The sequence below is a fragment of the Aquarana catesbeiana genome, linkage group LG02 (assembly GCF_042186555.1).
Source record: "Aquarana catesbeiana isolate 2022-GZ linkage group LG02, ASM4218655v1, whole genome shotgun sequence".
NCBI classification, from domain to species: Eukaryota; Metazoa; Chordata; class Amphibia; order Anura; family Ranidae; genus Aquarana; species Aquarana catesbeiana.
The window spans coordinates 143,416,941-143,440,999 of NC_133325.1; the positions used below are offsets into that span (position 1 = coordinate 143,416,941).

General features: G+C 39.3%; 1 protein-coding gene across 1 annotated transcript in view; it reads right to left on the reverse strand.

Moving 5' to 3' along the window:
• Nucleotides 1-10,556, reverse strand: part of ITGB7 (integrin subunit beta 7) — a 136,039-nt gene extending 125,483 nt beyond the window's left edge. Inside the window, exon 1 of the mRNA XM_073613567.1 lies at nucleotides 10,488-10,556. The gene's annotated coding sequence lies outside the window, so the exon portion shown is untranslated. The remainder of the gene's footprint in view (nucleotides 1-10,487) is intronic.
• Between the last annotated feature and the right edge of the window lie 13,503 nt (nucleotides 10,557-24,059).

Genomic DNA, 24,059 nt, shown 5'->3' on the forward strand with positions numbered 1-24,059 from the left:
CCAACTAGAGTCGAGATGCTCGAGATTCTCTTAATGACACGGGGGATACCTCATCTGAAATCCTATGGGCTGCCCATAAAGCCTTCATTCCAGGTAAATTCATCCAGATCTCAACCCAAACCAAACGAGAACACAGGGCTGAAATAGAGCATCTAGCAACAGAGTATGCACCCTGCAAGCTGGTCATAAACAGGATCCCTCCTCGGTCCCCACTGCCCTATTAGATAAAGCCAGATTGAATCTCAACCTAACCCTTACTACGCAAGCAGAGAAAGCAATCCGATGGAGTAGTAACAAATTTTATTTACATATGAACAAAATAGGATCATTACTCACTACAAAACTCTCCCCCAGAGTCAGGATTTATACTATGCCTAAGATCAGATTAGCAGGCCAACCCCCCACAGCCAATCCCGTTAAAATCCTGGACGCATTCCAAGATTTTTACTCCAACCTTTACAGCTCACCCTCCCAACCCGACAAAGACTCAATCTCTAGATACCTAGATGAGCTTGCCATCCCAACCCTAAACTTTTCACACAAGAACTTATTAGAAGCTCCCATCACGATTGAGGAGGTTCAGGAGGTCATTAAAAACCTCAAAAAAAGGTCGGCACCAGGTCCTGATGGTTTATCCATTCCCTATTACAAAGCCTTTTTAGGTACTCTAGCACCATATCTAACCAAATTCTTTAATACAAAAACACAGGGTGATCCCTGAGATACTCACCTTAACACAGCATATATCACAGTCATCCCCAAACCTGATAAAAACCCTGACGAAGTTGGCAACTCTCGTCCAATCTCTCTCATAAATAATGATATAAAGATAATGACAAAAATACTAGCCAACCGTTTATCATCTTTTAATAATAGCTATATACATAAAGACCAAGTGGGCTTCATCCCGGGTAGACAAGGCCCAGACTAAATAAGACGAGCAATAAATTTGATCTCAATTCTACAATCTGGTTGGGAGGGGGGAGCGAGACAGGAGGGACTTATTTTGTCATTAGACCTGCAGAAGGCCTTTGACACAGTTTCTTGGCCATACATATTTTCCCTTGTGGAACATTGGGGCTTTGGAAGGCGCTTCATAGGTCTTCTACAATCCCTATACTCTCATCCTAAGGCACTAATTTGTCTACAAGGACATTATTCTAAACCAATAAATATAGCTAGGGCTACTAGGCAGGGATGTCCGCTCTCCCCTCTAATATTTGCCATTGCCATAGAGACTTTGGCTATAGCCATTCGACAAAATCCAAACATTAAAGGGGTAACATGTGGAGATCAAACCCATAAATGCGGACTTTTCGCGGATGATATCCTTCTATTTGTGACTTCAACATTAACCTCTCTTCCCAACACCTGTCAAGTCCTAAATAACTTTTCTAAAATAACAGGCCTAAAGGTCAATTACACAAAATCACAAGACCTAATGTCTCGCTCCCCCTTCCAAATGTGTCCCTGTTAAATCAGTCATTCAAATTTGAATGGAATGATAACTCCATCAAATATTTGGGTATCACACTTACAGCCTGCATTGAGACTCTCTATGCACATAACTACACCCCTTTGTAGAAGAAATTAGAAAATGACCTTAAGACCTGGTCCAAACACAAACTCTCTTGGTTAGGTAGGATCAATGACCTTGCTCCCAAGAATTCTATGTTATTTTAGATCTCTCCCCATGCTAGTTTATAAACATCATTTGAAAAAACTCCAGAGCAGCATACTCAAATACACCTGGGGTTCCTATGGCTACAGAATACCCCAACACACCTTGTTCCTTCATAGAAGTAAGGGAGGACTAGGCTTTCCTGATTTACACAAATATTATATAGCCGCTAGATTAGCACAGCTTTCCATAATCTACTCAAAGTCAGAAAAACCAGACTGGATCAATATCGAAAGACAGGCAGTACCCCACTTATCCTTAGATTATCTATTATGGTGTCCATCCAAAAAAAGACCATCCATACTGGCCCCATCTCTATCCCAATCCTGCGCGCTCTGGGACAGACTCAGGAATCACCCGACCCTTGTTTGCACAGGACGACCTCTTGTACACCTATTTAATAACCCGGATTTACCTCCGGGATTAGATATAAAAGCATTCCAATGGTGGGTGGACAAGGGACTATACCATACAGGACATTTCTTTAGCTCTGGGAAACCTATAACCCTTAGTTATTGCGTCAAAAAGCTGAAGCTCCCAGAATCTGAAAGACTCCGATTCAAACTAATCTCAAAATTTCTACATCAAGTTTTGAAGCATAAATCACTTCCTCTCCAATTCACGAAATATGAGATATGGTGTGGTCAAGCCATGAAGTAAAGGGGAGGCATCTCCCTGATTTACTCGAGCCTCATTCACCCTACAGCTAAATCACCCTATGTGGAAGCATGGGAAACCGACCTGGGACCTGGAAGCCTGACATACTGCCTGCTCAAAGTCATTCAGGGGAATTCTTAATGTTTCCCTGATGGAAGCTAATATTAAGGTTTTAACCAGATGGTACTTAATCCCCACTAAACTTGCAGCCATATATCCAACTGCGGATCCAACTTGCTTTAGAGGTTCATATCTGGTGGGAGTGCCCTAGAATCCGTCCTTTTTGGAACAAAGTCTTTAACATGGTATTCAAGGTGACTGGTTGTCAGGTTCCCAGGTCCCTACCTGTAGCTCTACTAAATGCCCATGTACCTCTAACATCAAGGTACACTCAAAACTTAATTCACTTTATCCTCACAGGAGTCAAGCTCACAATAGCCAAAGCTTGGAAGAAACCTAAACCCTTCCTATCGGATGTTAGAAGGAAAACATCCTGGATAATGACCAAAGAAAAATTAGCCAGCATCTTATCTGACACGCCTCTGCAGTTTGAAAGAATCTGGGATTCATGGGCTAAATATGTAGGGATTTCTATTTCTCACAGTGCCCAATTGGCTCCTACCCTCACACAGCGTTAGGTTAGACACGTATTCCCCTCTTCATCCCTCTTTTCCTTTTCCTTTTCTTCTATCTCCTTTTTACTCACTCTTCTTCTGCTATTCCCTGTTTTTGGGTTTCCTGGAAATGTCCCTAGGGAAACTTACTTCCCGTCTTTCTTTATCGTAATTAAAGTTATAGATAATAGATAACCTTATATTTTACCTATTAGGCTGGATCCTCCTGATAAAATGGCCTTTAGGGCCAGGGGGTGGGGACATTGGGGAGGTGGGAGGTTCTCTCCTATGGCACAGTATGATCCTGATAGGGGTGCTGTGGGTTTGGGAATATCCCCTTAGGTTCCACGGTGAGTATAACAAGCATGCTTTATACAGACTGATTTTACTGTTGTGGGTTTAGTAACACTTTAATTCATTCTGTGAGGAGACCTGCCAGCACCACCTGGCTTGCCAAACATTGATTTTTCAATTGATTTATGTCGAATTAGCCAGGGGAATAATTCTCAGCCGAATAGTGTCTGCATCCAGTCAGATCCAGAAACTTTTCAGGTATTCTGACAGCTGCGGGTGCCAGCTGTCGGAATAAAATAGCTAGCACCGCAGATTCATCAATCCTTACTTTCCTATTTTTAGACAGCACTGATACAGGGACAAAATGATTGCCTCAGAGGAGGTATTGAAGGGATCAGTCACAAGGAGCTGGTTGGGGAGATCGGTTCACTGTACCGGTTACCTACTTGTATTAATGCCAAGGCTGCATTACAGGGATAATTACACTTTACTGGGGGCAAGCTGAAAAAGAACAGGTGGTGAAGGTCTGCTACATGAGGTAAGTTGCAAAACAGTATATTTTTATATTTGCCTGAAGTTTAGCTTTAATTTTAGAATTGTAATGCTGCGTACACAATTGTAATTTTCCAACGGGAAATGTTTGATGTGAGCTTGTTGTCGGAAAGTCCGGCCGTGTGTATGCTCAATCGAACATTTGCTGTCGGAAATTCCGGTCACAAATGTTTGAGAGCAGGTTCTCAAATTTTCCGCCAACTTCACTTGTCGGAAAGTCTGATCGCGTGTACACATGTCCGTCGCACAAAAGCTCACGCATGCTCGGAATCAAGCAGAAGGAACCGCACTGGCTATTGAGCTTCCTTTTTCTCGGCTCGTCGTACGTCTTGTACGTCAACGCGTTCTCACGTTCGGAATTTCCGACAACATTTGTGTGACTGTTTGTATGCAAGATAAGTTTGAGCCAACATCCTTCGTAAAAAAATCCACGGTTTTGTTGTCGGAAATTCCGATCGTGTGTACGCGCCATATGAGTTAGTTTGTGTGATCAAGACAATATGTGATAAATTCTGAAAATGGTCACTAAAGCCAAAGGAAAACCAAGAAACCATAGCACTTCAATGCTTGTCATTTTTTACATGCTTGACTCTATATTCTGCAGAAAAAAACAGCTACTAGTACTGTGGTTGTTTGTCTGTTTGTAGAGTGAGGTGTGGGGGGGATAATGTGACGTGCAGCACATTAAAGATTTAACCACAGTTAAGACAACATGCTGATAATATTGCTTAGAGCATCCCCTCTTTGAAAAGCTAATGCTAACCAATGAATTACAGTGATGATAATGTGATAAAAGTGCACCATTAGGTAGAAAAGAACTACATGTTTTAAAGTGGTTCTTCATTTGTTAAATTCAAAATTAAATTAAATCTAATTAAAAGTGTACCCTGGCTAGAGACCCCTCAGTTTAACTATACCAAAAATTATTTGGCCCTTGTTGGTAATTACATAAGATGTGTCACAAAAGAATAGGAAAGGCAACATTCTAACATCTGGCTGTGTTTTCGAAGTTTTGGTATTCTCTAGGAGTATACGGCCTACTCCAGGAATCTACTTGATTTTATCATACAAAAAAAAGTAACAGCATAGAACTGTAATGCCACGTACACACGATTGGAATTTCCGACAACAAATGTTCGATGTGAGCTTGTTGTCGGAAATTCCGACCGTGTGTACACAATTCCGATGCACAAAATTCCACTCATGCTCGGAATCAAGCAGAAGAGCTGCACTGGCTATTGAAACTTCCTTTTTCTAGTCCCGTCGTACGTGTTGTACATCAGCGCGTTTTTGCCGTTCGGAATTTGCAAAAACATTTGTGCGACCGTGTGTATGCAATACAAGTTTCAGCCAACATCTGTCGGAAATAAATCCATGGTTTGGTTGTCGGAAATTCCGATCGGCTGTACGCGGCATTAGAATTCATTAAACATTTAGGCACATCATTTATGATTCCATCCACTTTGAGTTTATCTAAACAATGCTAGTTCCTCTGTACAATGTGCTGTATGTTACATACTCTGAACAGATTACCTCTGTACACTGTGCTGTACAACAGACTGCTTTACATTGTATGCTGTGCTGTAAATCACAAAATCTTCACCTTTCTTCAGCTTCATGCTCTACTTGCTATCCCAGATACATATTGTTGGCTCTCCCACTGCAACCCACTCTGTTTTCTTCTGTCTGTCCCCAGCAGAACAACCCAATTTGCCTTGGACCTTGTCTCCATCAGCATTTTCCTTATCCCATAAATTCAGTCATATAAAACAGTGCCATCTTTCTTCACAAAAATGTGCCAACTGGAAAATTAAAAAGTATCCAAAAAATATGTCACAAATAATTGAAAATACATCCCTAACCTGCCCTTTACATAAACAAGCACACATTGTGTACAGTAAATAAGAACTTATAATTCTGATTTTAATCGACCAACATTCACTTTCATTTAAAAAAAAACTACAATCTAAATTCACATTTTCTATGTATTTTTTAACGATTTGTTTTTTTACCTCTCGCACACTGAGAAAAGATAGGATTTTGATGCAAACCCATGTCTCTCATCCTACAATATAACCAATTTGTCCTGTGTAACAACATGGACACTTATGTTAGTAGTACTAAATAACGAGTGTATATTTCCATATTGCTGCTGGAAGACTAATGCCGCGTACACACGACCTGTTTGGCCGTTGGAATAAACTCCGAAGGTTTCTCAGAACAGAATTCCATTCAAGCGGTCTTGCCTACACATGGTCAACCCAAAGTCCGACCGTCCAGAAAGCGGTGACGTACAACACCTATGACGGGACTAGAAAAAGGAAGTTCAATAGCCAGTAGCCAATAGTTTCCATCTCGTACTTGCTTCACAGCATGCATCGTTTTTGGTCCTTCGGAACAGCATACAGACGATCGGTTTTCTCGATAGGAATTGGTTCCGTCGGAAATATTTAGAACATGTTCCATTTCTAGGTCCATCGGAATTTTCAAAAAAAGAAGTCAGATGAGGCCTACACACAATCAGAATAGACGTTGAAAAGCTTCCGTCTGACTTTTTCTGTTGGACATTCTGCTCATGTGTACAGGGCATAAGCCAGTAAGATCCCATCCATAGAACACACATTAGCACTAGTATCTGGCCCCCAGGATGCACAACTCACTCCCCAGTGTCCATTGAGATGTCCCCTCCAGTAAGAGTACTAGCCAGTTTTTACAGCAATGGTGCATGTGCATTATCTCTTCAGCAGTCAGTCTCTACAGTACATGCACTGACACTCAGTGACCAGTTTTCAGTATGTGTTAGTAAATGATTCAGTGATCAGTCTCCATAATATGTGCTTTAAGTGGCCAGTCTTCGTTGCATATATATATATATATATATATATATATATATATATATATATATATATATATATATATATATAAAGTGCTCGTGCGGTTTAGTTTATGTAGGGGAAACTACACAAAAAATAAAAGACAGGATAGCGAGACATAAATACTCAATACGAGATAAACTAACCCAATTACCGTTGGCAAGACACTTTTTGGAATTTGGCCACCATGTATCACAATTAAAATATATGGTCCTAGAAGGGATTGAGAAAAATAGGAGGGGGGGGCAACCGTGACTTGATTCTAAGAAAAAGAGAAGTATACTGGCTACATTTTTTAAATACGATTGCTCCATATGGCTTAAATGTTGATTTGGATCTTTATTTATTTGTTTAATTGTTGGAATAAGCATTTAAAAGTAGCCAGATAAAATAAGTTTATGATGGGGATGTCTTTTTGTTTTTACTCATGAATGTACCATTTTCCTGAATTTTTATAGGTATTCTGAATATATTATAATGCGAGTGAGGAGAATGAGAGATTTGACACCTGCTGCTTATCCTTGCTTTAATGGCATGTTATAGAAACATATGCATATATAGATGTTAAATGGTATGCGATTTGAACTAATTAGCCATATTGATTCCATATGTGAAGTACTTCACTAAACCTGTATTTAAATGAATGATTGGAATGAAACCTTCAGATGTGCTTCAATGGATCTCAGGAAGGGCGTAAACTGACTAGCCCGAAACGTAATCCATCCATCCATCCATATCTGAATCTACTCATGTCTGAAACTGTGTAAGCATTTGTTGCTTTTTGATATTGCTTGAAAGGATTATACTTGCTTTGTAAATCTCTCCTGAAGATATTGTGAAATAAAGCAAAGAAGTTTTTAAGTGCAGCAACCGCTTGGACTTTTTTTCTATATATAAGGTCGGTGGGAAGACCTGATTGCTGGCACTAAACTGTAATCAGAGTGCGGTTCTCCTCTACAAGTGAATATATATATATATATATATTATCCCCTCCAGCGACCTGGCCTAAGAGAACTGTACGTGCATAAACCCCTCAATGACCAGATCTATAGTGTATGTTAATGAACACCTCAGTGACCAGTCTACAGGGTCAATTTGTTAAGTCCTTAGTGCCAGCCTCCAAAAAATATGCATTAAACCATTAGCAAGCAGTTTCCAGAGTACTGGCTATATTATCTTAACCATTCAGTGACTATTTTCCAAAATAGGTGAGTTAACCCCTCACTGACTTGTCTCCAGAGTATTACATTAATGCTTTAGACACCAATTTTCAGATTATGTGCAATAATCCCTAGGAATTCAGTCACCACAGTGAATATATTAAAACGTCTTTAACCAGTCTTCAGTGTGTGTTAACCAATCATTAGATGTGATAAAATGCAAAAATTCTGCGCTGTGTTAAATAACTAAGATCAGAGGCAGCTAACACAAAAGTTAGTATAGCAAACCTAAATAGCATATGAATATAAATTGTGGCGCCAAAAAAAATATTTCTAATCAAAATAGTAATATGAGTGACCATACATGCAAAATTCATTAAAAAATATGAAATGAATCACATAGAAGCTTAAAATGACACAGTCAATGTGATATCTAAATAAAAAAGTGACATTCATATGTGCAGGTAGTCCCAATATAGTTACATAAGGTGACTGCCTGCACATATGAATGTCACTTTTTTTATTTAGATATCACATTGACTGTGTCATTTTAAGCTTCTATGTGATTTATTTCATATTTATTTTATACATTTTGCATTTATGTTCACTCATATTATGATTTTGGTTTGAAGAAAATTATTTGGGCGCTACACTTTATATTCAATCATTAAATGTGGTGGTAGCATTCATTTTCACCTGGTGATACGACAAGTAATACACCTGCTGTATTAGCGTGCCCCCACTCTGGATGGAGAAGCTACAGAGACACCTTTGAACAGCAACATTTTCAGTCTAGAGGGAGGGGAGCCTTAGATGAACTAGCAGATTTGGATACACTAACAAATTGAAGACAAACTCCGCCTCCTATACAAAGACTCCCTGACTCCCGAAGACTCCCTGAAAGGCGTTTGATAGGGTCAACTGGAAATGCACATTCTCTATGCTGCAACATATCAGCCTAGGTCCCAACTTTCTCAAATGGAAACAAGCAATGTATTTGACTCCCTTTGCAGTGGCCAATGTCAAAAGGGCTCTGTTAGTGCAGAAAGAACTGCATCTGGTGTGAACTAGCACTCAGACCCTTTCAGCATCACAAATGAGACCTGGCAGGGATGTCCCCTCTCCTCTCTCCTATTCATCCTCTCTCTGGAACCCTTCCTCTCCAGAGTGAGAGCCAACCCAAACATCCAAGGCTTTCAAATGGGAAAATTAGAGATAAACAATACAAGATCTTCTCGTATGTAGATGACCTTCTATTCTGTCTCACCTCTCCCCACACCTCCCTCCTTTACCTTATGCGGTGAAATGAAACCTGAACACCTTTAACACTTTATAAGAAGTTACAGCAACAGTTTTTTTTTTTCTTTTGGGATAAATGTTTTACATAAATAAAAGCTGATTATTGTAAACACCTCTGTTAGTGGTAAATGGTTTGTCTCAACTCTTTAACTACTGCATCTGCAGGACATCTTGTTCTTTTGAAAAATAGGGCTTAGTGGTCAGATCACCAAGTGGAAAGAAAGGCTAAAAATGAAAACGAATGCAGCCACCACATCTAAGAATTGGTAAGCTGCAATATATTAAATATTTTGTGTTTTAATACCGCTTTAAGATTCTCAGTCTTGTTGTGGAATCCTGGGAAAGCAGATAATCCCAATCTCATGAGAATATGCTACTGCATTGTGAAAGGAGATGTGGCTCTAGCAAGTAAGGAGATCTTGTATTTTCAAGCATAATTAATTTAAAAGAATTTTGAGCGGAAATGCAATTATTACTAAGGACTGGATATACAACATATCAAACCATTTCATAATCTTAGTTCAGTAAATACTGATTTATGTTGGTCTCCAGGGATGGGAGATACTTGGGATGCAGCAATATTTACTGGAAAGTAGACCTGGCGCATTTAACAGCAGACCTGGCACATGTGCCCAGGATGACTGGGTTTAGGAACACCCCTGGCAATGTGTGACCAAAAACACAGCCTATGTAAGTTTTAATTCTGCTTTTTGGAGGTCCATAGAAGTGAACAGGAATTCAGCAAAAAAATGCATGTGTATTGTGTTTTAACACATTTTAATGCAGTGTATTACAATCAGCAAACATTAAAGTTAAATATGTGTGTCAGTTCACAAAAACACACATTGTAAAACACAAAATACAAAACTGCAATTATTCTCACAATGCCTGAATTCAGCCTAAATTACCTGAGTTTTTGTTATAATAATTTCTCAACTTCTTTTACCTGATTATTCTGATTTTTTTATGTAGGTACAGCTGTTATATGATTATAAGATTTACATAAGAAAATAACACAATTTTAAAGAGGACTAATGTAAATTATTTCTGAAAACAGCGTGCAAAAGAAAAAATTAGCTGAAGAGCAACATTTTCGGAGGATTAGAGGTATTTGTGTACTGATGAAAAACAACAATTTTCAGTATAAAATTAAAAACATGGTAATATGCATCAAAAAGTATTTAATTCTCAGTGTGCAAAAAGCAATATACTGACAACAAGAAAACACTTTACAAAATTGTTATAAAGTTTACACAAACAGTTCAGCTTAAACGAAGAATATGTTCATGCACAAAATTATTCAATGAAATATAAATTTCAAAGTAATAAAGGAAACTATTCAATTTGTTTGACTTACAGTTCCAGGCAGAGTGTGCTCTGTGACAAATGAAGAAGTGAAATCTTCATGTAAGAAGCACTGTCTGTCAGATGTTGCATGACATGGTTTTGTCTCCACCCAGTGACCATGACCTCAAACCTCCTCCTCGCACCTCTTCTATTCCTAATAGTAGTAAAGCACAATAGAGGCACAAAATGTCTGCAAATATGAATAAGAATAAGACATGAAAGGGCCTCCTTGACGTCTATGCGGTTGTAATTTGATGATGACTGTAGTGTAGACTTTCCACCAAGTCAATTTGAACATTTTTAAATAAATAAAAGAAAAAAAGATATAAAGATGGCTACCAAGAGAGTGGCTGAAAATAATTGGGTCCTCCTGCCTGTTCTGTGGGTACCTGTATCTGGACCAAACAGCAAAAATCAGGCTCTAGGGGTCACCATGTACAATAAACCTTAGACCTACTAAAACTATGTAATATGTAATATACAGGCATACCCCACTTTTAAGTACACAATGGGGTTTATTTATGTAGCACTAACTCACGGTGGAACTGCTGGTTTAAGCGGGTCTGTTACCTTCACTTTGCTTCCCTCTCTTTCACCGGCACCGGGTCTAGGGGTTCCATTAAGTTTACTCCTGGACAACACACGCACCAACACTGGAGTACGTTTTCAATGCTTTATTAAACAAACGACTTAGGAAGTAGCAGGAAAGAGGTAGAAAGGAAACTTGCAGAAGAAACTCAAATATTCTCTGGTATGGTTCTCTCGACAAAATGTCCTGATAGAATTCAAATACTATTTGAAATGCATAAAACTATTCAATAATTGCACTATTACAAGAATATATAAGTGATAGCTGCCAGCATGTAACAGTGTGGTAAACAGTATACAAATGAATATAAATGGGACACATGCAGCGCTAAAATGTGCAATTACATTTTCAACATGTGACTGTGGAAAAGTGCTGCAAACATAACCAATATTTCTTGGGCTATGTATGTCAAAGGTAAACCTCTAACTTATAGGTAAATAAGAAAAAAGTCCATAAATATAGTGAATGGTGTATCAGTTCATAAATGCAAGGGGGTTCATAGATATAAATGGTGCCAAAACTCCACACGGGGTGAGGGCTGGAACCGATTCTGTATGAGGGGACACCTTGCGTATGGGTCTTCTAGGTTTCAAATGAAGACAACAAGTGGCAGAAATGAATATCCTTACCGGAAAGGGTGGACACAGTCACCATACAGTGGGGTGTCTTACAGGCTTGGGGGATCCAACGATCCCGAGGATATCTGGCTGAAGGGGTCCCGATGTGAAGTCACATCTAAGATGACCATCACCGTTCGGTAGTATGGGGGTTCCCAATCGATCCGGATGTCTTCCTCAGATGGAAGGAGTATGCCAGGAGAACTAGTTAAAGCTCAACAAAGTCCAATTCATAAATGCGCTCCCCTCGTGGGACACACTTCTTGCTCGTCTGGATAGGCCTCTCTCACCGGTCTAGCAGCCAGTACGCAGCACGAATCAAAGTCTCTGACACAGACTTGTTTGGGAATAAAATCCGTACAATCCTCTGCCACAGGATGTATAGGGTTTTCTATAGTAAAAGTCAGTCACAGTACTTGAACCTTTAAGCCAAGCCGGCAACACTATGCTGTATAGTTACTTTTGGATACGTCCTCCAACCGAGTCACCAGGCCCCTCTATAGACCAGCACGCTGCGTGATCTCTCCAAGACGGGTCCTCCCCTGGGATCTCCTCGGTTGTCCAGCTTCGTCACACAGGATCGACAGCTCAGGACCATTCCTCGGCCGCGGTGGTAGGCTCTAGACAAGTCACCCCTGCGCTGCTGTATCGTGGGCCTCCCGATCGGAGGACCACGAGGTAGCTCCTTAACGCATACCTTTCGGCCAGGAGGGCCAGCAGGTGGCTATAAAATGAGCCCCAAAATATGATGTCTGTCCCATAAATACCCTCGCCCAGAATGCAACTCGGAGGACCACCTCCACCGAGCGTGCCTCCGGGACAGAAGAGCATCTATTCGCTTCAACACGTTGCCTTTCCAACCCTGACCAGTGGCAACAGCGCCACCCACCGGTTAGCACGGAAACACACACTACGTCAGCCAAGCTGGAACAGAGGCAAACTTTACCTTCCTAACGCACAATTTACTAAATTTACCTAACATGCGGTAGATTGCAAATCTACCAGCGCTACATTTACTAAAGCTGGAAAGTGAAAAATCAGGCTCACTTCTGCATAGAAACCAATGAGCTTCCAGGTTTTATTACCAAAGCTTCATTGAACAAGCTGGGGTTAGAAGCTCATTGGTTTCTATGCAGAAGTGAGCCTGATTTTGCACTTTCCAGCTTTAGTAAATAAGCCCCATTGTGTACTTAAAAGTGGGGTATGTACCATCCAATCAATTTGTATTCAATCAGTCAAACCTATGTACTACATACAGTATCTCACAAAAGAGAGTACACCCCTCACATTTTTGTAAATATTTTATTATATCTTTTTATGTGACAACACTGAAGAAATGACACTTTGCTACAATGTAAAGTAGTGAGTGTACAGCTTGTATAACAGTGTAAATTTGCTGTCCCCTCAAAATAACTCAACACACAGCCATTGATAAAAAACAAAAGTTTTGCCCGGATCAACCAGTGAATATTAACAGTAGTGGCCAGTTTCAGCAGGTAAGTATAAACCTCTCATACAGACGAAAGCCTGGATGCAGTTCAAGTTGCTCTTTTATACATATTGGGAAAACAGGAGAAACAGAGAATTTCTCTAAAGTGGGTCAACAAAGAACACTAATGAGAATACAAAACCAGCTTTATTAATTACCAAAAAAATAAACCAATTAATAGTACAAACGTGGAAATTTAGCAATATGGACAGACGGTTACCACAAACCAAATTAAAAATTGGACAACGTTGTCACAGGGGATATTAAAAACAAATGGGAGCCGCGGCTTCACACCCACTCATACACATCATGCACACTGTGTAGTAAGGTATAGTGAAAATAAGGGTAGTCCTGCACAGTGGAAATGCAAAATTGATGGAGGGTATTCCCAATACAGAGTATCCAGTTAGGCAGGAACAGTCCTATACTATTAATTTTGAGGTGATGTAAATGGGTGGGTGATCTGACAAGCTGATAAATCATAAGGTATGAACCATAGATGGAGCGATTTCTCAAGGAATCATTGCACTCAGTGATTGTTTAAACCACAGCTGGTAAGTAGATTGCAAGCGCTCCCCAGGTTGCAGCAAAGAAAATTTATAAAGTCATTTACATTGGCAGCAAGATGAATGTCCATGGAGACAGCATTTAAGGAGACATAGAGGAAAACTGACATACGTTTTTAGCGTGCTGAGTGGAGTGGAAGGATCACACTAACCGCACTGTATCCGTCGTCAGACTGTAATGATCCTTGATGTTGAAGTCTCACTGTGGGCAGATGCTTCTGTATGGCTCACTAAGAGTGTAGATCGGTCTGGAGCCGTCGCTCACTATGGAGCCGCTGAAGCGCCGTTGCTGCTGTGTAGTACGTGGCTGCAGGGGAAAGCTGAAATCAGCTGTTGGATCAGCTGTTGGTCCGTGTGAGGATAGGTCAGATCAAATTGCGCGCGGCTCCCCAGGACGTGCTGACGTCACACCGCTGACGCGTTTCACCAGCCAATGAACGCTGGTTTCCTCAGAGCTGGTAGGGGTCAAGTGTGGTGAGCTTAAATAGTAGAGGGTGTAGATACTGCTTGTATCCACTAGATGTCAACCATAACCCCTCAGTGTAAGTCATTCAGCAAGCAAAACATACACTCTAATTACATAATTTGAATAGTGATATTAACTATTAACGAGATAAAAGAAGGGGGGGGCAAAAAAGGAAGGAATAAGAAATAAAAGAAAGAGGGGCAGGAGGCGGAGCCTAGCAGAGCAGACATGCATTGTTAGAGCTCCACACCGCTGAGGAGAAGAGAAGGACAAAGCGGAGCCTGCAGGCTCAAAAGGTATCCATTTGAACCTTTTTGCCCCAGGGAACAAACTGTGAAAGTTTGGGCAGGAAATATGGTACTGGGAGGAAACCGTGGCAGAAATAAAAATCACCTCACAAAGAGCTCACAGGCACTCACTGCAGCTGAAGCAGCTCCAGTCACCTCACAATATACAGCATCAGGGCGCTCTCACAGACAGAAAATGTCACAGCAAGACTCTCCATTTGAGTCAGATACAGAACAAATCCTCTCACAAACTTCTCCACAAGCCTCCTCAGTATCCCCAGTAATATTATTACAATTTGAAAAGATGCTACATAAGGCTTTAAAACAAACCTCAGACCAAATAACAAAAAGCCTAACCAAAGAAATAAGAGAGCTGGGAAACCGCACCGCAGCCTTAGAAATAAAAATGGATGAAATTGAAATTACAACCCAAGAAAATATAACAGAATTGGAACAATTAAAAAAAGAGAATTTAATACTTCAAACTAAGCTCGAAGATTACAAAAATAGAGCCAGACGTTCAAACTTGCGCATAAGGGGAATACCTGAAACTGTGACAGACCTGCAATCTACTATTACTGCTCTATTACAAGAACTAAAGCCAGATATCCCTATTGAACGTTTAGAACTGGACAGAGTACACAGAGCCCTCACAGCCAAAAAGAAAGATGGACCCCCACGTGATATAATCACAAAATTTCATTATTACAGAACGAAAGAACAAATACTAATTGCTGCAAGAGAAAAAAAGGAACTTAATTTTCAAGGACACAATTATCAAATTTTTGCTGACCTATCCCAACTTACTATTACTAAAAGACGATCCATGAAACCCCAACTAATGGAACTGCAACGCCACAACATTATGTATCAATGGGGCTTCCCCTTTTCAGTCAGATTTAACTACCAAGGTACAATTTACAGAAGCAGATCAGCAGATGAACTACAACAAACCCTTTTAAAATTAAATCTGACAGAACCCACAAGCAGCAACACTCCCACACGCAGAAGAATAGCGTCATCTTCACCTTCAGGCAGCACCCAGAAAATTTCAGAACAAAATGGGAATCATCATTCTCACAAAAGAGGCCGTTATGCCACATCATCCATGGACCAAGAAGATTCAATGGACTGACATCCTAATTCCTGATATCTCTTCATATATTATACTAAGAGATGGTTCTCTATAAAAAACCTATATTTATAACTGAATGTAACTGCATTCTGATAGTCACACACTGTGTGGGATCATGTTACATTCCAGTTATATTTCTTATTACTTCTGATTCATATAGCCTTAGAATATATAAGTGAAATAAGGAAATTCTTGTTCAGTTATATATTATCAGGTAATAACAATAGATTTATTACTTTTTAGGACAAATATGTTCAATAATCCAGAAGTAATGGAAGCTTTTTCTTTCTTTTCTTAAAACAAATATATTATTACCTAACTAGTTCCTAGAATTATGTTTTTGTTTATTCTAATCTGAAGCAATACAACCTCAATTTTATGAGTTAACATATCTAAACAGTTACATATGAATAAAATATGTAATTGTTTACTCTAAAAGGGTTAAAATCCCAAAATAATTCAAACTTTCTTCATCAATACCAAAGTTATTAACAGTACCTTTCTAACTGAATTATTTAGCCTAGGGCAAGACTAACCATATACAACCACCCTGGAATAAATAATTTCAACAAAAACTATATTCTGCACTCCAATTAATGAAACATCATTTTGATGTCTTTTGACATAGCACTTCTCTCCTGTAAGCGGAAGATCCGTATACCCCCATTAGCCCTCCTCATTCTCCCAACCATATTATGTGGGAGTGTGACGAAGGCACTTATTCCCCTGAGAGAGATATTTATTCTCTTTCACGGGTAAATTGTGATTACTTGCAAAAAATAATTTATACAATGTATCATCTAATCTCATATGTTTTTTGTTTACTCTTTACTCCAGAATTCACTGGTTTCTTTTCTATCTATTCATCTCTTCAGTCCACACAGGTTGATCTGCGCAGTCAGCTCTGCATAACAAAAAGTAAGTCAAAACTATTTGATCTATTGCCATGGCACCACTGAATATACTTTCCCTGAATGCATTCAGGGAATAAATGTCCCTCAAAAAAGGACCAAAGCCTTCCGTACTTTCCATAACAAGAAGGCTCATATAGTATGCCTCCAAGAAACACACTTCACCAAAGATTCTACTCCAAAATATATTTCTCCTTTTTATCAACAAATTTACACGGCTTCTGCCTGTACCAAGCAAAGGGGAACTCTAATTGCATTTCACCGATCCACACCATTCACCTTATCATCAGAAATTAAAGACCCAGAAGGTAGATACCTGATACTCATGGGTTATATAATGGATACAGCAATCACGGTGATTTCCTACTACGCTCCTAACAAACAACCTACACCATTCCTCTCACATATATTACAAGTGATTAATACACACAAAATAGGAACAGTGATAATGTGTGGGGATTCGAACCAGGTCCTCCTCCCATTTCTAGATAAATCACCTTTTACACCATCCAAAATAACCTCTAAATTACCTTTTTCTCAACTTCTTTCCAAATACAATCTGGTAGATTCATGGAGAGAAAGTAACCCAATGAAAAAGAAATTCACTTATTTCTCGCACCCTCATCAAACCTTCACCAGAATAGATCATATTTTTCTAACAATAGGAATGATACCAGAAATTATTGCATCAGATATAATTCCGATTCCGTGGTCTGACCATAATGCAGTATACACTACTATAGCCTCAGCCATACCAAAAGCGCATGACCCAACGTGGTACTTACCGGACATAATGCTCAAACACCCACTACATCAGATGGCCATTGAACAAGCTTTAAAGGAATACATATCAATTAATAATACAACAGACATCTCCCCAATAACACTGTGGGAAGCTCATAAGCCTGTCTTGCGTGGTACAATACAAAGACAAATGGCACTATTTAAACGGGAACGCAAAAATCTAGCAAAAAAACTAGAGCTCAATTTTAATGCAGCCTACATATCATTTCAAGATAATCCATCTCAGAGTACAAAATCTCATCTGGAAAAATCTAGATTGGAATACGATCTATTTCTCACTGAGTCAGTTGATAAATCCCTCAAACGCTCCAAACACAATTTCTACATGAATACAAACAAACCAGGTACATATTTGGCTCGGGCATTAAATTCAACTAACAAATCTTTCAAACCAATACGTTTGAAATTATCAAAAAATGTTTACACTTGTAATCCAGTTAAAATAGTCCATAAATTTCACTCACATCTCGCAACTTTATACAAGACAAACAATGAATTTAATCCTACAGAAGCTGAATCCTTCTTCTCAAAAATAACCTTACCTGAGTTATCTCAGAATCAAAAAAGCAGTTTGGATGAGCCTATAACTATAGATGAAGTTGCTAACGCCATAAAAGACCTAAAACTTAACAAAAGACCAGGCCCAGACGGCTACTCGGTTTTATACTATAAAACATTCTCAGAAATACTCTCTCCCATTCTCACTGAAACTTTTAACAAACTTCTAGATGGACATTCTTTTCGGCAAGAAACACTAATGGCAATTGTTTGTATGATCCCAAAACCCCTTTCTGATGATACTTCCTGTGTGAATTATCGGCCTATCTCTCTGTTAAACCTCGATATTAAATTATTAGCAAAAATAATAGCAAAACGCCTCAATAGCATTATAGGAAAATTAATACATAGAGATCAAGTAGGCTTCATGCCAAATAGACAGGCAGGCGATAATATACGCAGGGCAGTGTTATTGGCACATATTGCTAAAAAACGGAAAATCCCTTTATGTTTTCTATCTCTCGATATTAAGAGGGCATTTGACACAGTATCCTGGCAATATATGCAATATTCATTACAAAAATGGGGTTTTGGACCCTACTTTTTAACATGGATCAAAGCATTATATAATAAACCCAAAGCCTATATAAAATATGCTGGATACAAATCTGAAGCCTTTAATATCGAAAGAGGTACCCGACAGGGTTGCCCATTATCTCCCTTATTATTTGCCCTTATACTCGAACCCATGGCCCAATACATCAGAACAAACCAAACTATAACTGGCATTGAAGTAGGAGGTATTACACACAAATTATGTATATTTGCAGACGATATATTACTTTTTCTATCATCACCACAGGTCTCTGGTCCTAACTTAATACCAGCTCTTGATGGATTTGCAGCCCTATCCGGCCTTATGATTAATCCTAAGAAATGCCTAGTGCTTAATATTTCACTCACAAACATGGAATTGATCCCGGCTAGGGCTGCACTCCCATTCACATGGGCAGAAAAATCAATCCCATATCTTGGAATTCATTTAACAGCATCTCATTCTGACTTATTCTCAACCAATTATCCTCCTGTATTAAGACAGATCACAAATCTAATAAAACAATGGTCGCAACTTCCTTTATCCTGGATAGGGAAGATTAATGCAATCAAAATGACTATTCTACCCAAATTGCTTTATCTATTCAGAGTCCTCCCTATTCCAATTCCTTCCTATTTTTTGAGAATAGTACAAAAAAGAGCAACTTCGTTTATATGGGGATCTTCTAAACCACGTATACCTATACACACACTACATCTTCCCAAAAATAAAGGAGGCCTGGGATACCCTAATTTTACTAACTACTACAGAGCAGCACATTTGGCCAGTCTGTCCAAATACCATGCAAAACAGGAAATCCCATTATGGGTATTTATAGAGGCTTCAGAAAATGACCCTCTATTAATATCAAATTTATTATGGCTTGATCCTAAAGACCGCTTTAAAATTCATAATCCCATAACTAAACACTTCTTATCTCTCTGGGATAAACTAAAAACCAAATATCAGTTACAATCTCCACACAATCCTCTCCTTTCTTTTATCAGAAATCCGGCCTTTTATCCGGCATGGATCTACCCAAATTCTTTTAAAGCTTGGACAACATCAGGCATTCAGACACTAAATGACTTCATAGCATCTAAATCATACCTTTCATTCCCATCGCTTAGAGAAAAATATGATCTACCAAACTCTGAGATATTTAGATATCTCCAAATCAAAAATTTCTATACACCATTCCTAAAGGGGGATACACCATTATCCCAATTATCCAATTTTGAATCAATCTGTACAAAAGATCCATTTGCTAAAGGTACAATTTCATCACTTTATAATCAATTATATGGAGTAGCAAATCTTAATAGACCCTCTTACGTTCAGAGGTGGGAGGAGGACCTGGGACGAACTTTAGAAGACACGGACTGGTCTAATATATGGCTCACATCTAAGTCATCTTCACCCAACATCTTGGCACTGGAGACAAATTATAAAGTCCTAACTCGCTGGTACCTTGTACCCGCTAGAGTGGCAAAATATTCACCTAATACCTCAGCTCTTTGTTTTCGAGGATGCCCAGAAATTGGCACATATTTACACATATGGTGGACGTGCCCAGTAATCCAAACCTTCTGGAAGGAAGTCTTCGTGATTGCATCTAAAATATTTAAAAAAATAATACAACTAGATCCATATTTAACTTTACTTAATCTAAAACCGGAATGGTTAACACTCTCTCAATTCAAACTTATGATCCAACTAATAACGGCTGCAAAACAAACAGTGGCCAAGGCATGGAAATCTCCTACATTGGTACTAGCAGAAACAATTCACAGAATGAATAATACAATGTCCCATGCTAAGATGGTAGCCATCGATCAAAATCAAATTCCAAAATTTGAAAAACTTTGGCATCCTTGGATAAAACAACAGTTCCTGTCAAATTTCAATGACTCTGTCCTGTTGCCATGGTAACAGACTAAATGACTTACAGAGACACCCATTCTAAGGCTTCAAAGAGAACTAAAAAGAATAATAAACTGACGAGCGGGACAACCTTGTGGACCATACCTCTACCTTTCAACCCTTTTTCTTCTTTCTCTTTCCTTTTCTCCACCTTACGATTAAAGCTCATTATCAGAATTTATTTGACCTATATACACTCTACTTGTAAACAATATGTATAGTAGGTATAAATCATTTAAATACCTACAAAAGTAACTAAGGAAATGATATATATCTTTAATTTAGGTTTACGTGAACCCAATGTTTAATATTTGAAATTTCATGATATTTACCTATATAAACCCTACTGTAAAACAATGAGCTTACTTTATAGATCCTTGTAAACTTACTTTATGTATCTTTATGTATCTTTATAACATTGTATACTCAATAAACTTCTTTTGACAAGGAAAAGAAATAAAAGAAAAAAAGAGAAAAAAAGGGGAAAAAAATGAAAAAGGAGAAAAAGGAGGGGGGGGGAATAAAAAGAGGGAGGGGGGAAAAGAAGGAAAGAAAAAGAGAGAGGTTGAAGGGGGGGGGGGGGGTGTTGCACAATGGGGGAAGGGTACTTTATTAGTTTTAGAAATCAGCCATGGAAAGAGTGAATTATTAGAGATATTTATAATAGGGATTTTAGCCCCAAATTTAAAGAAAATTGATTATATTTCTAAAAAGGATTGTAAACTACATTCGGTGTTTAACCCCTTGGGGGTCAAAGAATCTAAATAGTACGTCCACATTTTCTCCTTTTGCAGGAGTATAGTGTCAAAATCGCCCCTTCTAGGGGGCAAATTGAGTACATAAATCCCTTTAACTGTAAGGCCTGCTGGGTTGCTATCGTGGAATTTTGCAAAGTGTACTGAGATAGGTCTATCATCATCCTTATTCTTTGTTTTATTCCTAATACCACTGATGTGTTCACTGATCCTAATTCGGAGTTGACGTTTGGTTTTTCCTATGTAGTTTTTATTGCAAGGGCACGTGAGCATATATATGACACGTGTCGTTGAACAATTAATGAATTGTTTAATTCGATAGTCGTTGCCACCCCTTGGGTCAGTGAACACATCAGTGTGATGTACATATTTGCATATATTGCAGTGTCCGCATGCATGCATGCCTGGAGGGGGTTTCCTCTCGGTAAGCCAGTTTTGGTTAATCGTTCTAGTATACTCTGAATGAACTAGAGCATCTCCCAAGTTACGTGCCCTTTTGGCCGTAAGCAATGGTCTAGGGCTGATTATATTAGTAATGAGGGGTGCCGATTTGAGAATATGCCAGTGTTTGTTTAGGATCTCCTGGACTTTGGTCCATTGCGAGCCAAATCTAGTGATGATTCTGGGGAAATCACCATGTGATGGGTCCGCTTCTTGGGGGTTCTTCTGTGTGGTTAGGAGGTCCTCACGTTTAGTTTTTAATGCATTATTTTTAGCTTTTTTAAGAGAATTGTGTGAGTACCCTCTTTTCCTAAATCTTTTATACATCTCATGTGCTTCAGTTAGGAATTGGTCCTCCTCCGAGCAGTTTCGCCTGATCCTTAAAAATTGTCCCGTGGGTATTCCCCTGATCAGCGACTTTGGATGATGACTTTGTGCCAGGAGGAGGGTATTGGCTGCTGTCTCCTTTCTGAAGGTACTTGTTGCTATCTTGTTTCCACATCTGGTAATTTGTAAATCGAGGAATGAGAGGGCATCAGCAGAATAGGAATAGGTTAAATGAATATTCCTTTCATTATTATTTAATTGGGACAAAAATTCCAGAAGTTGTTCTACATCGAGGACTTGTACACGACCTCCTCCTCCCAAAGTCCTTTAGGAGGAGGTCGTGTACAAGTCCTCGATGTACCTTGACCACTGTGCGTTGTGGTTAAGGTACATCGACGACGTACTCATGATATGGGAGGGCACAGTAGAACAACTTCTGGAATTTTTGTCCCAATTAAATAATAATGAAAGGAATATTCATTTAACCTATTCCTATTCTGCTGATGCCCTCTCATTCCTCGATTTACAAATTACCAGATGTGGAAACAAGATAGCAACAAGTACCTTCAGAAAGGAGACAGCAGCCAATACCCTCCTCCTGGCACAAAGTCACCATCCAAAGTCGCTGATCAGGGGAATACCCACGGGACAATTTTTAAGGATCAGGCGAAACTGCTCGGAGGAGGACCAATTCCTAACTGAAGCACATGAGATGTATAAAAGATTTAGGAAAAGAGGGTACTCACACAATTCTCTTAAAAAAGCTAAAAATAATGCATAAAAAACTAAACGTGAGGACCTCCTAACCACACAGAAGAACCCCCAAGAAGCGGACCCATCACATGGTGATTTCCCCAGAATCATCACTAGATTTGGCTCGCAATGGACCAAAGTCCAGGAGATCCTAAACAAACACTGGCATATTCTCAAATCGGCACCCCTCATTACTAATATAATCAGCCCTAGACCATTGCTTACAGCCAAAAGGGCACGTAACTTGGGAGATGCTCTAGTTCATTCAGAGTATACTAGAACGATTAACCAAAACTGGCTTACCGAGAGGAAACCCCCTCCAGGCATGCATGCATGCGGACACTGCAATATATGCAAATATGTACATCACACTGATATGTTCACTGACCCAAGGGGTGGCAACGACTATCGAATTAAACAATTCATTAATTGTTCAACGACACGTGTCATATATATGCTCACGTGCCCTTGCAATAAAAACTACATAGGAAAAACCAAACGTCAACTCCGAATTAGGATCAGTGAACACATCAGTGGTATTAGGAATAAAACAAAGAATAAGGATGATGATAGACCTATCCCAGTACACTTTGCAAAATTCCACGATAGCAACCCAGCAGGCCTTACAGTTAAAGGGATTTATGTACTCAATTTGCCCCCTAGAAGGGGCGATTTTGACACTATACTCCTGCAAAAGGAGAAAATGTGGACGTACTATTTAGATTCTTTGACCCCCAAGGGGTTAAACACTGAATGTAGTTTACAATCCTTTTTAGAAATATAATCAATTTTCTTTAAATTTGGGGCTAAAATCCCTATTATAAATACTATCTCTAATAATTCACTCTTTCCATGGCTGATTTCTAAAACTAATAAAGTACCTTTCCCCCATTGTGCAACACCCCCCCCCCCCCCTCCTTCAACCTCTCTCTTTTTCTTCCCTTCTTTTCCCCCCTCCCTCTTTTTATTCCCCCCCCTCCTTTTTCTCCTTTTTCATTTTTTTCCCCTTTTTTTCTCTTTTTTTCTTTTATTTCCTATTCCTTCCTTTTTTGCCCCCCCCTTCTTTTATCTCGTTAATAGTTAATATCACTATTCCAATTATGTAATTAGAGTGTATGTTTTGCTTGCTGAATGACTTACACTGAGGGGTTATGGTTGACATCTAGTGGATACAAGCAGTATCTGCACTCTCTACTATTTAAGCTCACCACACTTGACCCCTCCCAGCTCTGAGGAAACCAGCGTTCATTGGCTGGTGAAACGCGTCAGCGGTGTGACGTCAGCACGTCCTGGGGAGCCGCGCGCAATTTGATCTGACCTATCCTCACACGGACCAACAGCTGATCCAACAGCTGATTTCAGCTTTCCCCTGCAGCCACGTACTACACAGCAGCAACGGCGCTTCAGCGGCTCCATAGTGAGCGAC